Here is an 8,684-nt window from a genome sequence, read left to right as displayed (position 1 = left end):
ACTCGTCTTCGGACTATTCGAAATTCTAATACGTAACACGTCACAGATTTAATGATCGGCTTCCATCAATTTCACAGTGTAATGTAACAAAAGATAAGTAGTAACAAAGCAATCTCATCAGAAAAGAAGAATGTTTCTTCTAAGAAAATACAACACAAATTAATGCAATGTAAACAGACTCAGTTAAATGCTTACCTTGTTATGTTTACATGACACATATGTATGTTCTTGAACAGCGACACACTTAGCGTAAGTTTCCAGTTATCGACAACATTTACAACCGCTACCTTAACATCAACTATTTAAAAATAGCAATAGCTATATGAAATAGTGCAATATGCAATGGGAATAAATACTGAATACACACTCACGATTTCAGCTGAGTATAAGAAACAGTAGAAAGAATCACCACCATCGCCTGAGTATGAAACTCTTAGAATGTTAATCGTCCACTGATGAAAACTTACTAAAATATAGTTGCAAAAATCCACATAGAGACAGCAAGCTCGAGTAACGATATGCAACAGCAAAATCTGAAACCTTTCATGTAGCTGTTTTTAATTATCCCCCCCCCCCAATGCACGAATTGTACTTTCCAATTAACGAGCATCACAGGAAAACCGTGTTTTTTATGGTGGAAAGTGAAGGACTTCACAGCACGACAAAATTAAGTTTAAAACTACTATCTCAGTTTTTACAAAATTTCTGTGACATCCCACACTATAGTAGATATCACTTGCAATAATTTTATAGTAGAGTCATAATATGGATTTGTAGATTGAGCAAACTGTCAGCAGTAAATTTTCAGCCTTGTTTGCTTACTTTTTTTGCGATCTCTATTTATAGATTTTAAATTATCATTTTATAATTATCTTGTATGTTGGCTTTCTTTAATGCACAGCAATGGGCAAATTTATGCCTAAAGTAAGACACAACCCCCACTAAGCGCGTATAAACTTTTACCAGTAGAAAAGCAGTCTTTTCAAATAAAACAAATACGTTTAAAATATCGCTTTAATAAAAGCTTTGTGTCTTTTAACGTAATTATTTACTGAGCCAGGTGGCTTTTTGCCTGAAGTTTCGTGTGAACACGCGTTTAACACGCATCGAGTACAAAAGCAGCCGCTCAGAACAACTTCGCAGCTATTATGTATTTATAACTACTAAATCAACTTTTAATGAAAAATAATCAACTTGTAAATAGGTCATGGACATTCACAACGCTTCGTGTAGAATATCTGTCTAGGTTTTGGTGCAAAATACCCAGCCGATTTTTCTGTAGGCTTGTGAAATAAAAATAATAATATGAACAAATAGGCAAATTTTGATCTTGTCTGCAATCTTGAAATCACTTATTTTGCTTATTATGAATATTTGGGTGGTCTTATCTATTGAAAAGGAAGGTTTGAGTGTTGTTTTAAAGGTGGTTTTTGCCGAAATATCCTATTACAGTTTTGAGCAAATTCCTGTGCGATCCCTATTACAAGACCCTTTAGTGTAAGAGTTATTAGTTAGTTTATTTATTGAGTATTAAATGTAATTATTTTAAAGGCGATAGTTATGACAAATTTCGTTATGTAACTCTGTAAGAGTTGTACATTATGTGTGTAGTTCAGTTGTCGTAGTATTGTTGACGTCATCTTTCTCGAAACCTCCAAGTTTTTTTTTGCTATGTGAGTATTGTTACATCATAACGCCTCTTAGTTTGTAGAAAGTTCTAGGCCTCAGCCTATAAATACAGACGACCAAGTGAGTGCAAGTTAAGTGAAGTTCAGTCAGAAAAAAGATAGTTAGTGCAAGAAAACGTGAAGTTAGCCGGTGTATGCGTGATTAGCCTTAACGAGTGATTTCTATAGTGTGTTTCACAGCTGTATTATAACAACAGAGATAAGAAAAATAATTCGTTTTGTCAGTTGGATTCTACAGTAACTAAACCAGCCTGTGTGGACTTTTGATGACATACGAGACAATTATTCAAAAATTTGGATACAACTGGGGTAACCAACAAAAGTGAAGTTAGACTGCGTGATTGTTAGTTTAGCCGTAAAAGGCGATATTTTATTTAGTGAGTTTCATAGTTTAACAGAGATAAGGAGAATAATTTGTCTTGTCAAATGATGTTCTAAAGTAATTGAACCCGTCTGTGTGGACGAAAAGAAGACAATTATTTAAAGTTCAGGATACAACTGTGGTAACCTACGAGGTAACGTAAGTGAATTTTTCACCAATACTATTGTGATAAGACTATAGACAAATAATTCGTCTTGTCAATTGGATTCTAAAGAAATTGAATCAGTATATGTGGATTATTTAGGGTTTAAAATAACAGTACGTTTTCCTATAATGTAAAGAATTTTTGTACATACGTTTGACTTGTTTTGAATATATATCATTTTAAAACAAATGGATTGTTTGCTGTCCGTTTATTGTTCAAATTTATCGCCAACAAGTCACAGACACCTACTGCAGAAGAATCCCATCCCACTCATACAGTCCTGACAAACCACTATCATGGTTCATGATATATATGGAATTCTCAGTAAGAAGAGGGAATAATCCATGTTATATCATACATTATGTCGCTGTTATCGAGACATTCGATATCAGGCTAGTCTGCTGGGTCACAACACTTTAAGTATTATTAATAATCACGAGGCTGGCGAAGCGTGTATCTTTTAAGTTCTGTAATTTTTCTGTTTCTGATTGACCTGCAAAATTATAAACAGTCTTTATAAACAGTTGATTAACAATTGTTTTCACGATATAAAACATAGATTATCTTTTGTTATCAATTATTATAATATCACTTTATCTGTCTGTACAACTTATCTGAGATCCTTGAATGTATTGTGCTTATCGAACATTTCTCTTTTTTGTTTTATTTATCACATTGAATAGAACATCGCAGAATTAGAGACAGCTATCTTGTTAAAACAATAGAAGCTCATTAAACATCTTGGATTGAATATATATATATATATATATATATCTTTATCTTTTTATCTCTGTAAGTTTTTATATTAATACTTGCAGACTCGCCACAGACACGTGACATATTCTAGCGTTGCCAGAGACACGTGACTTTTAATCTTTTGTAAGCTTAGACGGTTTGACGAGCAAATTTTCAAAGTCTAAAATATGATTGAAACTACCATCTCTAACGGCAATTTAACGGGTAGACAAAAATAAATAAAAAGACGCTTCCTTTCCCAAGGCCACTCGAAGAAGGAAGGAAGCAAGATCTTTCACGAGATATAAAACTTGCTTCTCTCATCTGAAAGCTTCACCCAAGTCGTCACACTAGAAGTCCCGTGTCTCAGCATTTTGAAAATGATTTGAACAACACACAGCTGCAAAGTAGCCTTATTGTTTTCACAACTGATTTACTGTAACTTTCACTATATATCAGATTGTGTTTACCTTTTTGCCAAGATTTTACTAAACGTTTTTAAAATTCTGAATGTAGGTCAAGGCTATTGTTCAAGGTTAAAATGTGTATTGGGCAAACAGTTATTTGCTTGTCTATAGTTTCTAGTGTTTTCTAGCAGCTAAGTAACGAATTTCATTTTTTACTCCTACAGTTTGTGTATAACACGGTTGTTCTAATGGCAAGAGGATATAAAGGACCCTCCCAGGATACAAAACGTTAATACCCTTAACTGTACTAAGTAAGTTGCATTTGTGGAGTTTAAATTCAGGTGAGGCCTAACATGACCTGATGGTTAAGGCACTCGATTCGCAATCTTTGGGTCGCAGGTTCGAATCCCGTCGTTGAACATACTCGCTTTTACAGCTAGTGGGCGTTAAATGTTACGGTCAATTACACTATTATTTGATGAAATAGTAGCCCAATAGTTTGCGGTAGGAGCTGTTGACTAGTTGTCTTTCCTCTAGTCTATCACTCCAAAATTAGGGAAGGCTAGCGTAGATAGCCCTCATGTAGCTTTGCGCAAAATTCAAAACTAACTAAACAATGCAATAAACAAACAAACAATTTAAGTCACAATCATAAATAATATTCTAAATACAGAATTGCTGTTGTGTTGTTTTAAACCTTAAATGATATTGACTTTCGATATCCAAGATTTTTCAATCTAATAATTTAGTTAAAATGTTAATTACTTGTGACATTTTACCTTCGGTACAGGTCAAAATAACGTTGTTGTTAAATATGTTAAAGATATCACACAATCTTCTTCTTGTAATGCATCCAACAGTACAGGTTGTCCAAAAAGTTTGTAACTCTAGACACATCAACGAATTTTACAGAAAGTGTTCCACATACTGTCTTTGTAATCCGAAACAAGTTTGGATTAACAGTAGGATTAACTCGACCGTCTCATACGCTGTAATCAGTCAGTCATGTGTCTAAAATTTAGAAAAGCTGCAAATCACCTATGGTTCCAGACTTTTCGGACACCCTGTATATTTCAAAACATGCATTTTAATAAGCATAAAACATTTTATTTCCAACCTACTGAATACTACGTTATAACACAATGAAAGTTTCCCAGTAAAAATCATCTTGCCAAGTATAAAGAAAAAAAGTTTGGCAACAATAGCAACAACATAAACATTTTAAAAATACTTTTTCAATTGCTTTTGGTTTTAAGATAATTAATTGTCATACTGTGCATTTAAAACCTTGAAAATGTGATAATTTTGTGTAGTTTATGAATTTAGTCTATTTTTGTATTAGCTCAAACTATTAGATCTGGAAATTTCTTTCAAATTCTGCATGATTATTTTCATTTCATCTTTCTTTTGGTTCTTAGGCTAAACAAGTAATTTTGCCTACAGCATAATTGACAGTAAGAAACATGATAACCTGTAAAGATAAAGAAAAAGAGATTGACTTTAGTAGAGTCACTGGGTGAGCAACAAATCAGATATTGTGATTGTTTAAGCTTAGCTTTCAGACAGTTACGATCTAGTCATTGTTCGAGTAGTTATGGTTTAAGTAACATAGCTAGAATTGAGTATGCGTGCTCCGAAAAAGATTTCTGGTAAAATGTCGAATTTCACTAATTGATTTGTTGGATTTAGGAACTACTATAGAAGTGAGATAGTATATCTAAACTATTTTAATACCGCCTGTTTTCCAGAAAGATGGTGGATTCGTACAAGGTGTTATAAAAGGTGCAAAACAAAAAGACGCCAAGATTCCAGTGCTTACGAAGAGCGGTTTCCTCTCAATATATCCGTTCTTGTTAAAGAAGAAACAATTATCTGAAAATGCTTGAGCTTGTGTGCCTTTTTTGTTTCGAATGTCATTGAAAAAATTAATAAGTTTTATCTTACAACGAGTATTTTGCAAATCCCACAAGACATTTAGCGGGAAGTCCACAACAGAATAATATTCTCCGAGTGAACAGTTCGTGATCATTAACAAGACTTCGTTCTCTAAACTAAAACATGTGATTTTAAATTATTTAACGTTAATACGAAGTTTCAATCATTTAATGTCTAGTGCAACTTTTCATCTATTCCTTTATAATGGTTCCAAAGTTCGTTCTTATTGATACTTTTCTGTTAAAATGATTATACTTCTGAAAGGGTTTTAGAAATTGTAAAAGCATTATTATTGTCAGTTTTGATTTTTTATTGCAAAAATCTTACTATTAAGCCTACTCTTTTACAGCTTTAATTAATGTGGGCCGTGAGTGGCCTAATGGTTAGCGTACCGAAGTATGAACCCGAGGGTGGTTCATGATTCGCGTCTCATTACCATAAACATGCTCCGAACTTTGGGGCCATGGGTGCGTTATAAGAGTGACGGTCAAATCCTACCATTCGATTAGAGAAGTCCACGAGATGGTACTGGTGCCTTCCCTCTAGTCTGTCAGCTCAAAATTAGGGACGACTAACGCAGATTGTCCTTGTGTAGATGCGCGAATATCTGAAATAAACAATACTTTTAATGCAAAATTGTCAAATTGTTAGAATATTTCTAGACTTTGGTTTTATTTCTAAGTCCATTCTTGGTGATCTGTGTATTTTAGGAACGACACTTTTTCCTAGTTTTAGCCAATTCAGACTCTCTGGGAAACATAGAGCTGTCATTGATCTTCAGTGGTTGAGGTAAGAAAGTGTGACGTTTCATGATATCTTGTAAATTGTTCTAAGGCAAATTTTAGAGTTCTGTCCAGAAGTAGAGACGACATGGAATTCTAGTCTTGTTCAGTTATATAGGAAGGTAGGGTCAGTTCTAGGATAGAAATCAAGTGGTGAAGGCCTAATCAACGCTGTTGAGAGAAGTCGTGTCAACCAAGTTGTGACAAATCTTTGTGCAGCGTCGTTTAAAATTCATCCAAGTCGAATATCATATTTGTTACACACGAGCTACCTGCACAAGCTATCCCTAAGTTTGAATTAATAGACTAGAGGGAAAGCAGTTAGTTAATAACACCCACCGCCAACTCTTGGACTACTCTAATCGAATAGTGAGACCTGACGATGCAAACTATAGACCCTCGGATTCACCGTCTTGCAGGCTAACTACAAGGTCACACCAGGTCCAAGTCCAATATAAGTGTTAACTTTATATGTGGTTGAATATTCCATTAATCAACAAGTGTAGCTTATCTACGTCATCATGGTAAATAAAACACACTGTTTTAGTCACTCTTAAGATGAAAGATGCCAATACTCTTTTATACTCCTTTACCAACCTCTCACCGAGCGCTTAAACCTTCGAACATGTTTTATTATTATTATTACAGAGGTAACTCGCCTGTGAATTCATTTCTTATTCAACACAGAATACCACAGTATTAATATTTCATTCAGATGTTTTTCTCAGTATTTTCCAATAGCAAACAACACTGAATGAAATTGGACCGTAAGTCCCAGTAGAACTTAATATATGCAGTAATCATACAGTGTGATTTTCGTCATTATTTAACATAAACTTTTCCAATACTTGAATATATTGTTTCTTATTGTTAGCATCATAAGTTAACCATATCCTAGTCAGTTACTCGAAAATACCATTATTGCACTTTTATACAGCTTAATCGTTAATACTCTTAAAAACTAATCTCTTCCCTTGCCCCCCCCCCCCGGTAAGTTTGGGGGCTTATATACGCTTATATATCGTTGGGAAAAGCACATATAATCCAATATGTAATTTTTGCTTAGTGATAAAAAACAAAAAAGTATGATTTCTAATTGAGCTTGGTACTGATACAAGCATTTTCAACAGAAATGGTACATGAGCTAGAAGATCAGGTCAGAGACCCTATAGTTCAGGTGTGACCGTTATTAATTTTGAACTAATAATTTATATTTGGCATTTATTCTTGTTTAAATTAATAAACTTAAAAAAAGAGAGATAACATTCCTGTGAGTTTTCCGTTGACAATCCAACCAACTGAAAATTTTATGGATCTTAAGTGCCATGTTATTTTTATAACGTCTTTAATTAATATAATCAGTGCTTGAAGTGGGTGGGATGAGGCGGGATGGCATCCCATTTCTTTTCAGGAGGGCCCAAGACCATCTTGCTACCTTTTACTAGACTGTAAGATTCTCAAAATGGAAAGTTTCAAATAGACGATGCAACAAATATTTACAGTAGCGAGGGACTGGGGAAAGAAACTATCATTTTTTTTTTAATGTCATGGAAGAGCCAAGCAGGAATGAGACAAAGTAGTAAGTATACAGATGGAATGAATGAACTCTCTCGTTACCAGTTCGGTTGGTGTGACAGAGTTCTTAACCACAAAGTAACCATCAGAGCTTCCATACTATAAATCGTAACAGTACATATATCTTTATAGTTAATTTTATTGTTTTACTGCCCATTGAATCGTATCTAACTAGTAATACCGCTACACAAGTTGTAAATCACTCGGCGAACGTGCAGCTCACGTTACCGTATCTAATTACGTAACTCACGAGTGTACCTCGTGAAGTGTGTGTTTTTCTTATAGCAAAGCCACATTGGGCTATCTGGTGTGTCCAGCGAGGGAAATCAAACCCCTGATTTTAGCACTGTAAATCCGAAGACTTACCGCTGTCCCAGCGGGGGACCTTAGTGAAGAATTTTTTGTTATTATTATTTTTTCATTATCTTATCTAATCTAACTTAATAAGATTCTAATTTTTAAATTTTAGTTACTTTTATAATAATAAATAAATACACATGAAAAACGTTTTTTTCATATGTTCTTCTATCGTAAAACGTTAATCTTAAAAATTACTTTTTTAGTCTTAAATGCCTAGGGGCTGAGCGTGGCTCAGAGGCTAGCGTATCTGGACTGTGAATCCATGATTTGTATTCTGTTATCACAAAAACTCGCTTCGCATTTTGGAACCTGTGGATATGTTTTAAGAGAGACGTTCAAAGCGCACTACCTGATAAGACAAAGGTATCCCAAGAGTTGGTGGCCGGTGCTGTTGACAAGCTGCATTTTCTCTAGTCTATTAGTTCAAAATCAGAAACGGCTATGTGCAGATAGATTTATATATGCGCTAAAATTCCGATATAAATAAATTTAAAAACCTTAGACAACTTCCCTGAAGCCTAATAACTCGAAAAGTAAAAACAACATGTAACGAATTTGTTGCCCCCCAGTGGCACAGCGCCATGTCTGCGGACTTACAACGCTAGAATCCAGGTTTCGATGCCCGAGGTGGGCAGAGCGCAGATAGCCAGCCCACTGTGTAGCTTTGTGCTTAAT

The sequence above is a fragment of the Limulus polyphemus genome, unplaced genomic scaffold, assembly GCF_000517525.1.
Source record: "Limulus polyphemus unplaced genomic scaffold, Limulus_polyphemus-2.1.2 Scaffold3492, whole genome shotgun sequence".
Taxonomy (NCBI): Eukaryota; Metazoa; Arthropoda; class Merostomata; order Xiphosura; family Limulidae; genus Limulus; species Limulus polyphemus.
Note: the sequence above shows the minus strand (reverse complement) of the source record.